Genomic DNA, 16,433 nt, shown 5'->3' with positions numbered 1-16,433 from the left:
CGAGGTGCTATGTATCACAATATCATTGGAGGGTCAAATCTGCCCTCATCAGGAACATCTGTATATGAATTTTACATGTACAGAAGATATTCCTGATATGCAGCTGGATGCCATGCTCTCAGAGTTTTTGCTTTTACGAGATCCGGGTACCAATGAATACAATTGAGGGAAGTGGTAATTGAAAACAATATTTCTTCCTACCATGAAGCTTTTTTATTTTCACAAACAAAACCACACAAATTGGTGATTGGCCAACACCTCCTAAACAAACCATACCGGGGTGTATCCACATTTTGAATCCTTAGTCCCTCACAGCATGTTGTAGCTGTGCACTGGGAACATCTACCCATGAATGACAATTTACAAGTATAGAGATGTTCCAAATGTGCAGCTACAGGTGCTGTGAGGTTGGCTGTATCTCCTGCCCACAATACACTAGGGCTGTATAACGGGAACATCTTCCCATGAATGGTAACATGCAAATACAAGAAATGTTCTCAATGTGTGATAGGTGTGGGTGGGGTTCTTGTGGGTAAGAGATCAAAACACTATGGTGAGATACTGGACAAAGATCATGTTGGAAATGCATTGGGACAGTTTTTATTAGAAATACATCCCACCTCTACTTGCAATGGATTATTGATGAACAGGGATCTGCTACCAACAAGATGCTCTCAGCACCGTCCCAACATGCCACTGCAGCTGCACATTTGTTGGGAACATCTCCTTTTGTCATTCAAATTCGGATTTGCTCATTAGAATGATGTGCCTCACACCAAATTCAAGTGTGACAGATGTTCTCAATGCATGGCTGCGACGTACTGATGTAATACAATCTGATTCATTCAACCTAAATGGTCGAACCAGTAACCCACAACCGGGAGGTAAAAGTGAATCAACCTCTAACTCAGTTTTCAAAACATTGGATTAAACTAATAACGATCTCCATTGGGTTGGGCTGTGAGACCCTGATCAATATCCCTCCCGTGTCTGTTGTAATAACTATTGGAGTTCAGCTGGCCAGGCCAACAGTAGTGAAAGATTGAGCTAGGTTTTGGGCTAATAAGCATAGACGCTTCAAACGGGCTTGGGTTGTGTCTGTGTGTGGGGCAGTTGAGTTGGGTGAGAACTGAGCGATATGTTGATTTTGGATTTGGATTCGGGCTCATTTGCTAGGTGTGTCCTACTCGTACATTAACATATCCCATATTCTATTTCTTTTGATCTTTTCATGTAAGTGGGCTACACTTGCTGGTCAAGGTATTAAAGCACAGATTTGAATTAATGCTGTATTCGGTTTGAAAGAAAAAAGGTAGGGAAATACATACAAATCAAACACAGCCTAAAGTTCATACCAAGATGAAAAGGGAATGTACACACACAAATACACCAGTCTCTCGAGTGTGTACACATTTGGTTGTCTGCAAAGTTCACTGCCAACCATTAATACAAATCCTTGACAGTGCTGTGTCCTTACACGGCTACACCATGCTGCTTAATGCCCTAATGAACTTGGTTTGACCCAGGTTGGATTCAAGGCACGAAGGTAGAGGCAGAGCTGAATATGTGGCCCGCCCGGTTAGATATGCTAATGATAACTTTTAAGCCCAGAAGCCCACACTGCTCGGTATTTTTGTTTATGGGGCATAACACAAGAGGTCTCACTGGGTCCGTATCTATCAATTAGGGCCCATCCGATCACAGAAATAAGAAATTGCCTGATCTTCTGCCAATAAAACACGTTCCAACCCTATACCTTGATACTGGGGAGTGGGGAGTCAGTCTGCGTTCTGCGAACCCGTGGATTCACGGGATGCGTAAACCCACCAACCAGAGAAGGACACGTTGATGGGCTGAGAAACTCAAATGTTAACGGGGACTTTGGCCATTACCTGGAGATTTTCGGTCGAACCGGACACAAAACGACAATGAACCTGAGTTTACAGACTCTTCCTCGTTTCGAACTTCATTTCTCACTCCCTCCCATTTTTTGAGATTCTCCTCTACCGAGCCCAAGCCCAGCAGCACCGGCGGTCGTGAATGCGGAAGCCACCAGTGGCGAGTGGACGGGCTTACTACCAGGGAGCAGAGAAAGTGTCCTCTAACCATCTCTCCACCTGGAGGAAATCATCCATCCTTCCCGGAGAGCTTGTAAAGCGTTGCCGGAAATGGCGGATGCACCGAAGAACGTCATCTTTGTCTAGAGCTTCGGAGGTATGAGAGGGTTTTAGATACAAGCGGGTTGTGACTAAGTCCTTAGTCTCGGGGTTTTGTCGATCTCCGGAGTAGTTGATCATCTCCGACTGCGAGAAAGCCATATTTCTTGTCCATCCTTTTCTCTCTTGCTGTCTTTTGCTTTATGCTTTATTCTTCATGGTCATGCTTTACTGCATAGGACTGTAAATTTGGATGCATTGTCGGCATATATAACTGTTTGTTGAAATGTTTAAGAGGCAGCAAAATTCTAATTGATCTATGATAGATGCCTTTGAGATAAATAGTGAATAGTGAATAGTGAAGGAGAAGATTCTCTATTTATCATCGGTGAATAGTGAATAGCAAAATTCTGGGCTCGTTAATTAAAGCCCAAATTCAAATTGCGGACGTGGTTGATCCGGACTCGGCATAAGAAATATTTAAAAAGTAAACAAATTGCACCAGCCGGGAATCGAACCCGGGTCTGTACCGTGGCAGGGTACTATTCTACCACTAGACCACTGGTGCTGAACGACAAATGGGTAACGTAATATTAATAATTAGAAATGATTTCAAATAATTGATCCACACATAGTACAATCGACATGGGCCTTTTTTTTCTCATTACTTATTGATAAGATTGAAATGATGTAAATTCTTTTCGTGTTTGCTAATTATTGAACCTTCTACCTGCCTATTTATTATGGATCTATATTATTGTTAGCTTTCTAACCTAGTGTGGATAATTGTGTCTTAATTGATTATTATGATAAACTATTGGAAAGTTGCTCCTTAAAAGAGTCTCACTCTAATCCAAAATTTTCTTTTCTTTGTCTTGATTATTTGGAAGATCCGAAATGAATTATTCTTCAATGATACTAATGTGGATTTGGATTTGAGTTTCATGTTGTCTTGTCTATGGGATAATTAATTTGAAACCAAGTGAAGATTTTAGAGCAAAGTTGGAGTGAATCATGGGTGGGATTTTCCGTGATTTTGCGCCCAAACCTCCCTCCAAATAGGTAGCGGATCAAAATGAATGCAAATGGTAGCTTCACAAATTAAAAGAGAATGTCTAATGCAAATGGTAGCTTCACAAATTTCTATTATTTTTTTCTTTTCCTCTTCTCAAAACCTTTGGATCTTTTAAATTTCAAAACAAAATATAAATGATACATATAGTATATAATAATAGTATGCAATAACATACATATTAGTAAGATGCAACAATATGAATGGTATTGTAATAAGGCACCCACCTTATCGTTTTAATCAGCTAGGTAGGCACCTAGTCTCCTAGATGATACCTTGACAATTATAGCAGGCATTTTATCCATTATGAGAGAGAGAGAAGTTATATATAATTCTTATAATTCTTTGGACCTCTTTGAAGTTTGAAACAATTAACATCTCAAATGATACAAGGTCAAGTATCTTATTGCATGTCTTTGTAAAGAGAGCCTCTAGCATAAGGGAAACTATTAATGCCACTTGATGATGTGCGATCTGGTCAAGTCCTATTTGTTGGTTATCTCGTTTCCAACAGAGCTGAAGGTGTCTGAAACAAGGAAGAAGCTGGAGACTTCCAGGGAGGAACCCGGTTGGAACACTTCGAAGCTCAAGTTAGTGCTCTTGAAAAGGCAATGGGAAACAATGGATTCTAAGACTAGAAAGCACAAAATATAACATAACCCCTTCTTTGGGAGATGGGGGCCTTTTATAATCACCCTGTACACTTACTTTCATACCTCTGCCAGTTTGGGTATCATTACTTCCGCCAGATCGGGTGTCATTTTCTTTGCCAGGCGCCAGTTCGGGTGTCATAACCTCTGCCAGTCGCCAGTTCGGGTGTCATAACCGCCACTGTCTTCCTTGTCAAGGCCGTCCCTGCCACGTCTGAGATGGCGGTGGCAGGTGGCCGTTGGTGGGCGGTTGTCATGTGTCGGGCCCCTAACCAGTCAGGCGCGCCGCCTCCGTTTACGGGCTTCCTGGGCGTCAGGTACGGTTGTTCAGTCAGGCGACTTGGAGCCAAAGTGGTGTGCGAGGTGAAGTCTTGAGTTCGAATAGAAGTGTGGCCCGAACTGCCCCAGGGTGGGTCAGCTCGGGTTTTTGCCCTTTGTGCTCCTTGTAAGGCTTAGGACCTCCAAGGGAGAGCTCGGGTTCTTCCTTGGGGAGCTCGGATCGTAGGCCTGCTACCATGCCGAACTGGTGCTTCTGCCAGGTCACTCTTGGTTGCTTCCACATATCGCGTGGCCAAGGAGTCGGGCCAAATCTTCCTCCATCACCACTTAACATATTATACTGAAAAATATTGTCACTCATGACCTTAAAGTCCAACTTCCCTAGTTGGGAATTATTATGTGATTTACTAATTCTACTGCAACCCAAACAAGCATGCACACAAAAAGGGAATTATTATCTTCACTAATTTGTACTGCTTTTTTTTTCATCAATAATAAGTAAAGAGTCCCTCTTCACCATTTGTTTAGCTAATCCATCAGGCAAAGGGTTGGCACTTCTCTTAACCCTTATAGATTTTACATCAATGTCCTTTTGTCAAATATTTGAATTTCTTCTTTTCATTACTTTAGTTCTAAAGCCCATTCATATCTTTCTTTAGCCAGCCCACTACTACCTTAGAATCTCCTTCTATGACCAATTTACTAATGCTCATCTCCTTATCTCTTTGCACTCCTTCCAAAGTAGCCAAAATCTTAGACCTGAGTAAGGCTGCAACTTGGGCCGGGTTGGCTCGAACCCAACCCAAAATGTTCGGGTTGGATTGGGTTGGATTGGGTTGGGTTGATGTTCGGGTTAGGGTTAGGGTTGAAATTCATGAATCCGACTTTACTTCGGATTGGGTTAGGCTTGACCCTTTGGCCAACCCGAACCCGACTCTATAGTACATGCCATATATAAATATATGTTATATGTAATATATAAAAATACATTGATTTGTTTAGATGCATGATATTTGTATAGCCCCCACCATATAGTATCATGTATTTCTTTTAAGATAATCACTTCACTTAATTCTAATAAGAAAGACTAAACCTTAATAACATTATTTTATGTTTTTTTTTGAAAATTTTATTCTTCATTTCCTCTATGTTGCTTGCCACGTAAGAAAGATCTATTGTAAGTCATAACTCATAATAAACTATAGTCATTTCTGATACTTGTTTTTCTGAATTTTGTACCAAAAGAACAAAAAACATCAACAAACAAATACTAATGAAACATAGAATTAATATATGTAGTGAGAGTTGAGTTAAGATCTAAAATCGAGAAATTCTATGAGATGTTAAGGGATGGGAAGAAGGTTGGATTGGGCCCAACACGATCCCAACCCAACCTGAAATTGACTTTGGGTTGGGTTGGGTTGGGTTAGGGTTGAAAGAATTTAGTTAGGGTTAAGGTTAGGGTTGGGTTGGTCGGCTTGAAGGTTCGATTGGATTAGGATTAGGGTTGGGGTTTAGAACTTAGGGTTGGGCTAGGGTTGGCTTCAACCCGACCTAACCCGGCCCGACTTGCAGCCCTATCCCTGAGGGAGTCACCTACTCCAATGGCAACATTAGTTTGTTCTATAAGAATGGACTATACCCCCAATGGCAACATTATAGTAGACCACCTGTGCACAATCTCTAACAAAGCCAACATCTTCTTTAACAACCTTTAGGCTATGTTTGGTTTGAAGGAAAAAGTAGAGAAAGGAAAAGAAATGTAGGGAAACCTTTACAAATTTTGTATAGGTTTCCTTACTTTTCCCTTCCTTTCCCTACCTTTTCCTTCAAACCAAACATAGCCTTAGTGCTTGAGGATTTGAATGAGATCCATAAAATATTTGTTTGAAATGAGATGAAGATAAGTGGGGCAGAAACAAAGGATTGTTGTAGATTTTTTGTTTAAGCCAAGCAAAGGAACAGTAGAGGACGCAATTAAGAAAATAGTCAAAAATTGGTTGGATCCCCAAATCCCAAATCTAAGCCAAGTATAACCCTTGTACCGGAAATGTATACCCAACCAATATATTTACAGCACTAGTAAAGTTGCAAATAGCTCGGACAATTCCTAATTAGTAACCAACATAAATCAAATCTTTGTCATCTAAAAAGATGCTCAGTTTGAAAAACATTCACCAATTATAAATAATTGATTAATAAAAATATAAGAAATTGGGTAATAAACACTCGGAAATGTATTAGTTGTATCATAATTAAAAAAAATTGTAAAATATCTTTCATACAAAGTGTAATTTCCCAATCATCATCAATTATTATTATTGGCATTATTACAATTAATAGAAAAAACATTAGATTGCGTTTGAAACGATACAAATATGTAGTGTAAAACGATTTATATAAATTGCAAAGTTGGGTTAGTTTTGCATTGACAAATTTATCTTCTTACCAAACAGACTTTTAACTGTAATGGATGCAAATACGAATTCCAATAAAGAATATACTTTTTTTATCAAAAGTCCACTTGAATACAAATTTACTTCATTTTATTGATGTACTCTTGCATCTTATTATCAATGTCATTGGTCTGTCATTTGTCAATGCAAAAATGTAATGTTGCCAAACATAGACAATAGTGAACCAAAGTGCAAATTTACCCTAAACCGGGATTTACACTCCATTTGCATCGATTTCAAACGCAACCTCTTAGTTTCAATGCCATAAGTATGTAAACTCTTTAATAGATTTAAGTGCAATTTTAGAATTAAGAATTGACAAAGTAGAAATTAAACTTTGTTTATATGTACAAAAAAAATAAATAAATAAAGCATTTGCTCTAATTGCATTTGTAGAAATGCAATTTCCCGTGAGGCGAGGCCCCCAATAATAAATAAATAAAACTTTTACCCTCGACGATGATCGGGGTTGGGGATGGGGAATATGGTCCCCATTGTTCTCTGCAACTCGAGCTCACCATCAACAATTAATTCTTGTGTCAATCCACCTGGGTTAAGTGGTTCCTACTGCTAGGGTGCAAGTTGGGAGAGTTGGGCTGGATTTATGGTCAACCCAGGCCCAACCCTAATCCACACTATAATTTGATGCATTCGGGTTAGGCTTAGGCCCGGGCCCAGGCTGGGTTGGTCAATGAATCTTCTCTAAAATTATATGTGTATGTATGTATGTATATATGTGTGTGTGTGTGTGTGTGTGTGTGTGTGTGTTTACATATATTTATGTATATATGTAAATATGTATGCAAAATTTACATACATATTTTTATAAAAAATGTAAAAATAAAACAATTCGCTGACCAAATAAACAGTTTTTAGCCAAAAGATAGTTTTGAGATAAAACAAAACTAGCCAAATGACCAATTCCCAGTTTTTCTAGTCCGACCATCTGATCCGGTCTGATTTTGAAAACACTGGTTTGAACCGACTGCTCTTTTTAAATAAACAGCCTCCACTAACCATAATTAAGTTGATCGGGCTGAGGCCACATGACAAGCCAAATTAATCCCCGCGAGGCCAAAGTTCTTCAGGACTAGTCGATTTCTTTATGCAGTCCCAGCATGGTATTGGTGTGAATTTGTAGGTACATATTGTATAGAGCCCGGATTTCCTGTAAACAAAAATTCTACTCACATAGCATTTGAGCCGCATATTAAAAATAAATACCTACATCTATGTTAAATTCATAGAAAGATGTTTCTAATATATTGCTGAATCCCTTGAGTGCGTACAGAATTTTTGTCTGCAGGAAATCCCGGCCGTCGCCATTATATAACCGCTTTATTGTATTTTTCAGCAAAGAATCTTCTCTTCAATTATGCATGTTCAGATACAGTCTGAAGGTAGAGGTATCCAGTTACACATTGGGAATATCTGTATATGAATTTTACATGTACAGAAGATATTCCTGATATGCAGCTGGATGCCATGCTCTCAGAATTTTTGCTTTTACGAGATCCGGGTACCAATGAATACAATTGAGGGAAGTGGTAATTGAAAACAATATTTCTTCCTACCATGAAGCTTTTTTATTTTCACAAACTGGTGATTGGCCAACGCCTCCTAAATTTGGTATGGGCATTATAACTTGTTGTAGGGCTCTGAATTCTGAAATATATTTAATTATCAGATAATGTATAGAAAGTAATGTTAACACCCACTCTCCTTTCTCGATATATATTATAATACTTTACAATATGGGATTATCTGAAATTTCCCCATTGACAAGATCTCAAACTCTTTTCAACTTTTAGACGATTCCGGATTTTTTGCCCATGAGAATCCTGCCCATGTTTATCACAGCCATACATAGAGAACATCTCATCCTTTGCATAGTATTATATAGGGGGAGATGTTCCCAATTCACGGGGTAATATATTGCGGGTAGGTGTGGGCAGGAGATCCAGTCTCCTTTTAGACACCTCTAAAGCACTCCTAATTTTCAATATATACCTACAAACTGTTCTCACATTCATACCCATAAGACACTACCACTCTGTACTGGAAACATCTCTCCATGAATGACAGGGAAATATTTTGATCAATGTGTGTATGTAATGTCCTGTGGGTAAGGATGTGGGAAGGATTTGTGAGTAAGAGATCTAAAGACACCTCTAAAGGCCCCTTGTTTGATTATTATGATGTAATTCCTACTTTATTAATCCATTGTGTGGCAATATCAAAATTTCCAAGAATAATTGCTGTTATAAAAATGGCCAAAATGTCAGCCACAACATGTAGATGAGGGATCCACCCAAGCTAACAAAATTTGTGAGACTGAGAGCAGATCAATGTCAGATCTTTGCAACTATAGAGATGATTCAGTTTCATGTTTAGATTTTGGTACACAAATGGATAACGAAATGAATGTGAAGTACATTTACTTTTTTCATTTGATCAAGGGAGACTCCCTACATGACTTTCCATATTTTTTTGTATGCAGAGAAGAAGCCCAAGCCCCCCCCCCCCCCCCCAAATTTTCTAAATAGAAATCAGATAGACTAGAAGCTATTAATCATAGGAGAAGCCCAAGCCCAAAGCAAGGTGATTCAAAGGAATCTAGATTTTCTACCCACTATACAACTCTATCTACACTTACCCACATAATAGAAAATATCTCATCCTCTTACATATTACAATGCACAGACATATGGCCGGACTCATTCAAAAAATTGGTTCCATGACCATTCAGATGGCACCCGTCGTCACTCCGATCTATGCGGCTGTACTCTAGTGTAATGTCTTGTGGGTAGGGTGCAGTTAGCTTCTTTATGGTGACTGTACAGTAATATTTTGTTATAGGAAAAAATCTATGGTACCTTAAAGACATGTTACCCGAAAAGCTTTAATTCACCCGTGACAACCTCTTTATGATATTGACATTGATTAAAGAAAATTTTGAATAATGATCTATTGCAATCAAAATTCCTTTAATGGGTGAACTATGCAGCTGGCTGTGGAATCAATGATAACGATAAGAAAGAATTTTGACCAATCAAAACCTACGTGTAAATCTTGATAAATTCCATTTCATTGATTAACAAATTTATGATACGGATTGATTGGTTAGAAATTTTTGGGATATCATGTCTTCTCGGTATTATAATCGAACCCTTTATTATATAATCGGCAATATCTGCAAAATTAACAGTCTTAATTGACTATACTACAAGTATCATAATTTTGTAATGTATCAGGAGGGTGTAGTGGGATGTATTGTATCATATCGGCCCATTTTAATACATAAAATATTAAGTTTTTTTTTTAATTTTAATATTTTCAGGTATAATCCTTGTTAAAACCTGGCTCCCTGTAAAATTTTGGAAATAGAAATCTAAAGGGTAGTTATCATGTTGTTCAAACCCTCCATATGCACCTTCCAGTATACCGAGGTGTATCCACATTTTGAACCCTCAGGCTTAATTTGGAAGGAGTACAAATATAAATATGTACTGTGCAAATGCATACAAAATAATACAAAATACAAGGTTTTGCACTCTATAAATTTGTATTTGTACTCCTTCCAAACTGAGCATCAATCACTCACAGCATGTTGCAGCTGTGCACTATTCCCATGAATGACAATTTATAAGTAGAGATGTTCCAGATGTGCAGCTATAAGTGCGGTGTGGTTGGCTGGATCTCCCATAAATAGTAATATGCAAATACAAGAGATATTATCAATGTGTGGCTGTAGTGATGTGTGGGGTAGGTGTGGGTGGGGTTCTTGTGAGTAGGAGATCAGAAGTTCAGAACACTATGGTGAGGTACGTGGACAAAGATCATGTTGGAAACGTGTTGGGTTAGTTTTTATTAAAAATACATCCTATCTCTACTTGCAATGGTTTACTGATGAACAGGGATCTTCTACCAACAAGATACTCTCAGCAACATCCCAACATGCCACTGCAGCTGCACATTTGTTGAGAACAAATTCGGATTTCCTCATAGACTGCGTTTCACACCAAATTTAAGTATGAGAAATGTTTTCAATGTACAGCTGCAATGTACTGATGTGGCATGATCTGATCCATTCAACCCAAATGATCGAACCAGTAATCTGCAACCCAGAGGTAAAAGCGGGTCAACCTCTAACTTAATTTTTAAAACATTGGATTAAACCAATAAGGATCTCCATTGTGTTGGGCTGTGAGACCCTGATCGATATCCCACCCGTGTCTGTTGTAATAACTATTGGACTTCAGCTGGCCAGGCCGACAGTAGTGAAAGATTGAGCTAGGTTTTGGGCTAATAAGCATAGACGCTTCAAACGGGCTTGGGTTGTGTCTGTGTGTGGGGGCAGTTGAGTTGGGTGAGAATTGAGCGATATGTTGATTTTGGATTTGTATTCGGGCTCATTTGCTAGGTGAGTCCTACATATAACATATCCCGTATTAAAGCACAGCTTTAATACGGCCTAAAGTTCATACTAATCTGTCCCAATAAGGATCTCCATTTTGGATTTTCATGCAAGTGGGCTACGCTTGCTGGTCAAGGTATTAAAGCACAGCTTTGAATTAATCTGTGTTTGGTTTGAAAGAAAAAAAAGGGTAGGAAAATGAAAATCCATACAAACCAATCACGGCCTAAAGTTCATACTAAGATGAAAAGCGAATGTACACACACAAATACACCAGCCTCTGCCTCTCAAGTGTGTACGCATTTGGTTGTCTGCAAAATTCACTTCCAACCATTAATAATCAAATCCTTGACAGTGCTTTGTCCCTATACCATTCTTATTATCTAATAATTGTAATTATTTATAACAATAAGGCATCACTAGGCACCACATCAGCATAACAGTGAAAAAATGTCTAATTATTGAGATAAGATTTAAAAAATAACTCTCCCAAATGATAGGCGTGTACAAAACCGAAGTCACCTTTTATGTTTCTCGATGTATACAAAAGAACATGAGAGAAGAAATATTGAAATGATGCCTACGTGACAGCATTTATTGAATAATGCCCACGGTTCTAAATACCCTGTTAATGTCCTAAATCCTAATGGACTTAGTTTGGCCCAGATTGGATTCAAGGCACCAAGGTAGAGGCAGAGCTGAAAAAAGAAAGAATATGTAGCCCACCTAATTAGATGCTAATGATAACTTTTAAACCTAGAAGCCCACAAGCTGGGTATTTTTGTTTAGAATTCAGATTAACTGTACATGATAAATTCATAATGAGATTTATCATTATGGAACCAATAATGAGCCAAATAGATATTTTTGTTTAATAAACTATGGAATCAATAATGAGATTTCACGTCAATAATAAATTCATAAGCCCCACTGAAAATTGAGGGCCCATGTATTTAAATATAGTTCCACTTGAGCCAAACCTTGCTCTTTTGTTTATTGGGCATAATTCATGACGTCTCACTGGGTCGTATATATCAAAAAAAAAAACAAAACAAATTCCAACCCTCTACCTCTTTATCAACGCACATAAGACAAGATGAGACGGACTCGGCGTAAGCGAAAAATAAATAAGTATTTTAAATAAATACTGCACCAGCCGGGAATCGAACCCGGGTCTGTACCGTGGCAGGGTACCATTCTACCACTAGACCACTGGTGCTGAACAACAAGCGGATAACGTTAATAATAATAATTAGCCAATAGTTCGAATAATTGATCCACAATCTTTTGTTATTTTGTACAATCGATATGGACATTTTTTTCTCATTATTTATTGATAAGATTGAAATGATGTAAATTCCTATCGTGTTTGCTAGTTATTGTACCTTCCTTTCCTACCTGCCTATTTATTATGGTTCTATATCATTGTTAGCTTTCTACCCTACTGTGGATAATTGTGTCTTAATTGATTATTATGATAGTGAAGTTGCTCCTTAAAAGAGTCACTAATCCAAAATTTTCTTTTCTGTCTTGATTATTTGGAAGATCCGAAATGAATTATGCTGGCTCCCCTGCCCCCCTCCCCTGGCTTCACCCTTGATTCGGATAATCCTATCTCAAATAAGTATTATTTCTCATGGGAGATGTTTTTCGGCTTTATAGTGAGTTTGAGGTAGTTTTCTATTTTATTATGAGGTGCTTAATAGACTTATAAAGCACCCCATAAAGTTTTATTCGTATATAAGTCATAATAAATTCTAACATCCAAAATCCTCATTTATATTTATGACACTCTATCCACTATATATTGGCATTAGGGGTGAGCATTATTCGATTAAAACCGAAACATCAAACTGAAAATTTTGGTTTCAGTTTTTTCAGTTTTTGGGTACTTCGATATTTAGGAATTTTGATTTTCGGTTTTGGTTTTCAAAGATAGAAATTGGGTTAACAAAAAAAATCGAATTAACTGAAATTTATTATATAATATGTAATATATAATATACAATATATAACATTTAATATGTAATATGCTATATATTTATATATTAATATATTATAATGAAATTCAATTTCATAATATTTTATATATATTAATTAAATTCGTTTTTTACCAAAAACCGAACCAAAAATTTTGGTTTTGATTATTTCAGTTTTCCTATAATTCAATTTTCGTTTTCTATTTCAGTTTTTTAAATTTCAGTTTATTTGGTTCGCTTTTTAATCGAATAAACCAAATGCTCACCCCTAATTGGCATCAATTCCCCCTATTAACGTTGTTCCCAACTTTATACAACCTAATAAAGATCTGTAAGGTGGGTGTAAAAGAAGATTCGCCTTAATTTACAAGATCCTCCATAAGGCTATGTTTGGTTCAAACTTCAAAGGAAAAGATAGGGAAACACATACAAGATTTGTAAAAGTTTCCCTACTTTTTTCTACAAACCAAACACAGCCTAATTGTATATAGTTGGTAATCCTCCTCTTCTTATGGCATTGCATCCATGGAGCCGGGATTTCCTACTCACTTTTTCTACCCATTCTCTACCCACTGTGAACTGCAGCCATACATCTCTCAATTCATAATAGAGATATGTGGCTCCAATTCACGGCAGATAGAGAGTGGGTAGAAAAAGTGAATTAGGAAATCCTGAGTGACATCCATGGCATTATCCCTACTAAGTCTTGCCTATACCAGCTTTTTAAGCGTAGAGATCCTATCTGTCAACTCTGTGAAAAAGAAGATGAATCCTAGCTTAGAGCATATTTTGTTACACTGCCCGGTGATACAACCTATTTGGTTTGGGTTGGCTTTGGCCTCAAAGTGGATGAGTTTCATCTTCACAGTGTTGTTGACTGGTTGCTGATTAATTTAGTGGGAGATGGAGCACGACCATGATAGGCCTGTCTTCTTTAATTTGTATGGTGCAATTCTGATGTGGCTAATTTGGAGACAACGTAATGATACCATCTTTGAGCAAAAATTGTTTGATCATGAAGTTGTAATTAAACACTCTCATGCACTGACGGGCTACCTTCTCCAACACATTGTTCAATCAATCCAATAACCCCACCGTTATCTTGGGGTAAACCAACTGTAGGTTGTCTTAAGTTAAATATTGATGGAGATGATTATCAGAGACAATATCATGGGCATCACATCTTCTCTCGAGCTATCCCTCTCCCTTTTGGCACTCCCTTACATGACGTTAAGCAAGTCATTGACCTTTTGTTCGTGAAAACTTCAGCACCACCATCGCGTATAGACACCGTAATTGCCGAGCTATCCCTCAATCGCCTACATTCATATTCCATCACTCATGTTAAAACACAAGTAAACATTGCTATGCATAAAATTGCTCAGATTGCTCTCACTTGGGAATGAAAGTAAATGTGGTCAATTTGTCCAGATTGCAAATGGTGACTCTCTTTCTGAATGAATGAAAGCCTTTTTTCTTTTTTTGTATATATAAACGAAAGGGTGAATTACATATAGGTATCCAGTACATTGGGGGGTAGTGGTCATAGATAGGTACTCCTGAACTTTTAATTGCAACACTTTGAACTCTCAAAAATAGACACTTGGGTCAATAATGTCAAAAATAACTTTCATGTGTATTTTTGAAATCATTCTACGGAATAAAATCATCACCAAAGAATGCTGTGGTTGAAAATTTTAAATATATTATTTGTTGTCCATGTGAAAACGCCATCATGGGGAGAAGTTTGCAAGTTTAATTGACTGAGTACTAATGGATTGACCTAAATGTCTATTTTTGAAAGTTTAAAGTACTCAAGTGTTGAAAATTCAGGACACCTATCTATGACTACCCCTAAAGTGCAGGGTACCTATCTCTAATTTATCCAAAAAAAGAAAAAAAGATTCACCTTATTAACTGTGTCATCGTTACTATGTGTCGTAGTTTCTCTTGTGTTGGTTAATGAAGTTTCTTTTTTATCAAAATTAAGAAAAAATAAATAAAGGAAAGTTGTACAATAAACAATAGAAGTTAAGATGGACTACGTGGGCCAAGTATCCCTTGGGCCTTATCCAAATAAATGAAATGATGGATATTGGCATACTACCATTTGTCTCCTTGAGCATGGCCTGAATCCAAAGATCCAAGCAGGAATGGACACCCACACGAATGCATTGGTGTTTCATGTCCACGTTGTCCCCATCTCCGCTGTACTATAGCTATTTGTCATCCTCTAATCTTGTAACATAGTTGTTTGTTTCATTTCAATTTTATCAGCCACCCACCCTCCCGCAGAGCCCACAGCTTCTCTTTATGCCTTGGTCTCTTCTTGTTTGTCCTTCTGTGTTAGTCTTTTGGTCTTTTTTTTTTTTGGTTCACTGTTGACTGCCACACTTTGACGTTACCCTGCTCCTTCCAGCGTAGCTAGCTTCTGGTCAACCACGCAGATGGCTTTCTGCCTTCTCGCCATGAAGCTGGATAACCCAGACTACTTGTTTTTCGGACACAAAATTTGCATTACCAATTAGTGAAAATGAGACAAAATGTACACAAAATTTGAATAAGGCAAAAATGGAAATTGTAGTTAGAAACAAAAGGAAATGCAAAACTGAACCAGGTACTGCATTTGTATCTAGCTCGAATTTGCATTGCAAATAAACAGAACAGAGCCCAAAGAAAGTTAAATTGATGACTCACAGTCAGGGACCGGAATGGTTGACGAGAGAGAGAGAGAGAGAGAGAGCTGCGAAAACCAGTCTAGTTATTTATTCATCTCTACTTAGGTACATACGTGTTTATGGGTTGGAAATTGGGCCCACTAAGATGAGCCAAATCTCAACCGACACAAAAGATACCAATTACCAAGCCTGTTGCAACCTATGGTTGTTTTTATTCCACTCTGAATTAAAAGCCCAACGCGTCGGTCCAAGAAGACCGAGACTAGTCTAGTCAAGACAGATCCAATACCCAAATTGGGCCCACTCAGACGGTCAAACTGAGACCGGCCAAGCAAATGCAAATGCAAATGCATTTCACCCTTATCTATGTTCTTACAGTTACAGCAGCTGCTCAATCTGATGGATCATTGGATGCCTCCATCTCCATAATCTACAAATTGACCAACAAACAGAAAGGGGGACTGAATCAAACCCCCAAAGCTGCTCATTATTTTAGCTCCAGAGGATCGTTGTAACAGCAATACCATACACAGATGGTAGTTGGGTTGGGTCCTTGCCTGTGATTTTGATGGGCTGAGGCCCATCTGAGGGGCCTACCACTACCAGTGTAGAAGAAGAATAAATGGTGTAGGACCCATCGGCCTTGCGAGTAGACCTCTAGATGTAGCTTTCCCCTAGTTGTTCCTTTCTTCAGGAAGGAAAAGAAAGGTTTGCAGTTTGCTCATAACAGATGACACATGGTGATA

At 38.1% G+C, this 16,433-nt stretch overlaps 2 non-coding genes across 2 annotated transcripts; both read right to left on the bottom strand.

The window, feature by feature from the left end:
• Window positions 1-2,653: 2,653 nt before the first annotated feature.
• Window positions 2,654-2,724, bottom strand: TRNAG-GCC (transfer RNA glycine (anticodon GCC)). Its single transcript has one exon. It is a non-coding gene; the product is annotated as a tRNA-Gly (tRNA).
• A 9,454-nt stretch (window positions 2,725-12,178) lies between these two features.
• On the bottom strand, window positions 12,179-12,249 carry TRNAG-GCC (transfer RNA glycine (anticodon GCC)). Its single transcript has one exon. It is a non-coding gene; the product is annotated as a tRNA-Gly (tRNA).
• Window positions 12,250-16,433: the final 4,184 nt, after the last annotated feature.

The sequence above is a fragment of the Nelumbo nucifera genome, chromosome 3 (assembly GCF_055504915.1).
Source record: "Nelumbo nucifera cultivar China Antique chromosome 3, China Antique-T2T, whole genome shotgun sequence".
Lineage (NCBI taxonomy): Eukaryota > Viridiplantae > Streptophyta > Magnoliopsida > Proteales > Nelumbonaceae > Nelumbo > Nelumbo nucifera.
This window is presented reverse-complemented; position numbering and strand designations above follow the sequence as displayed.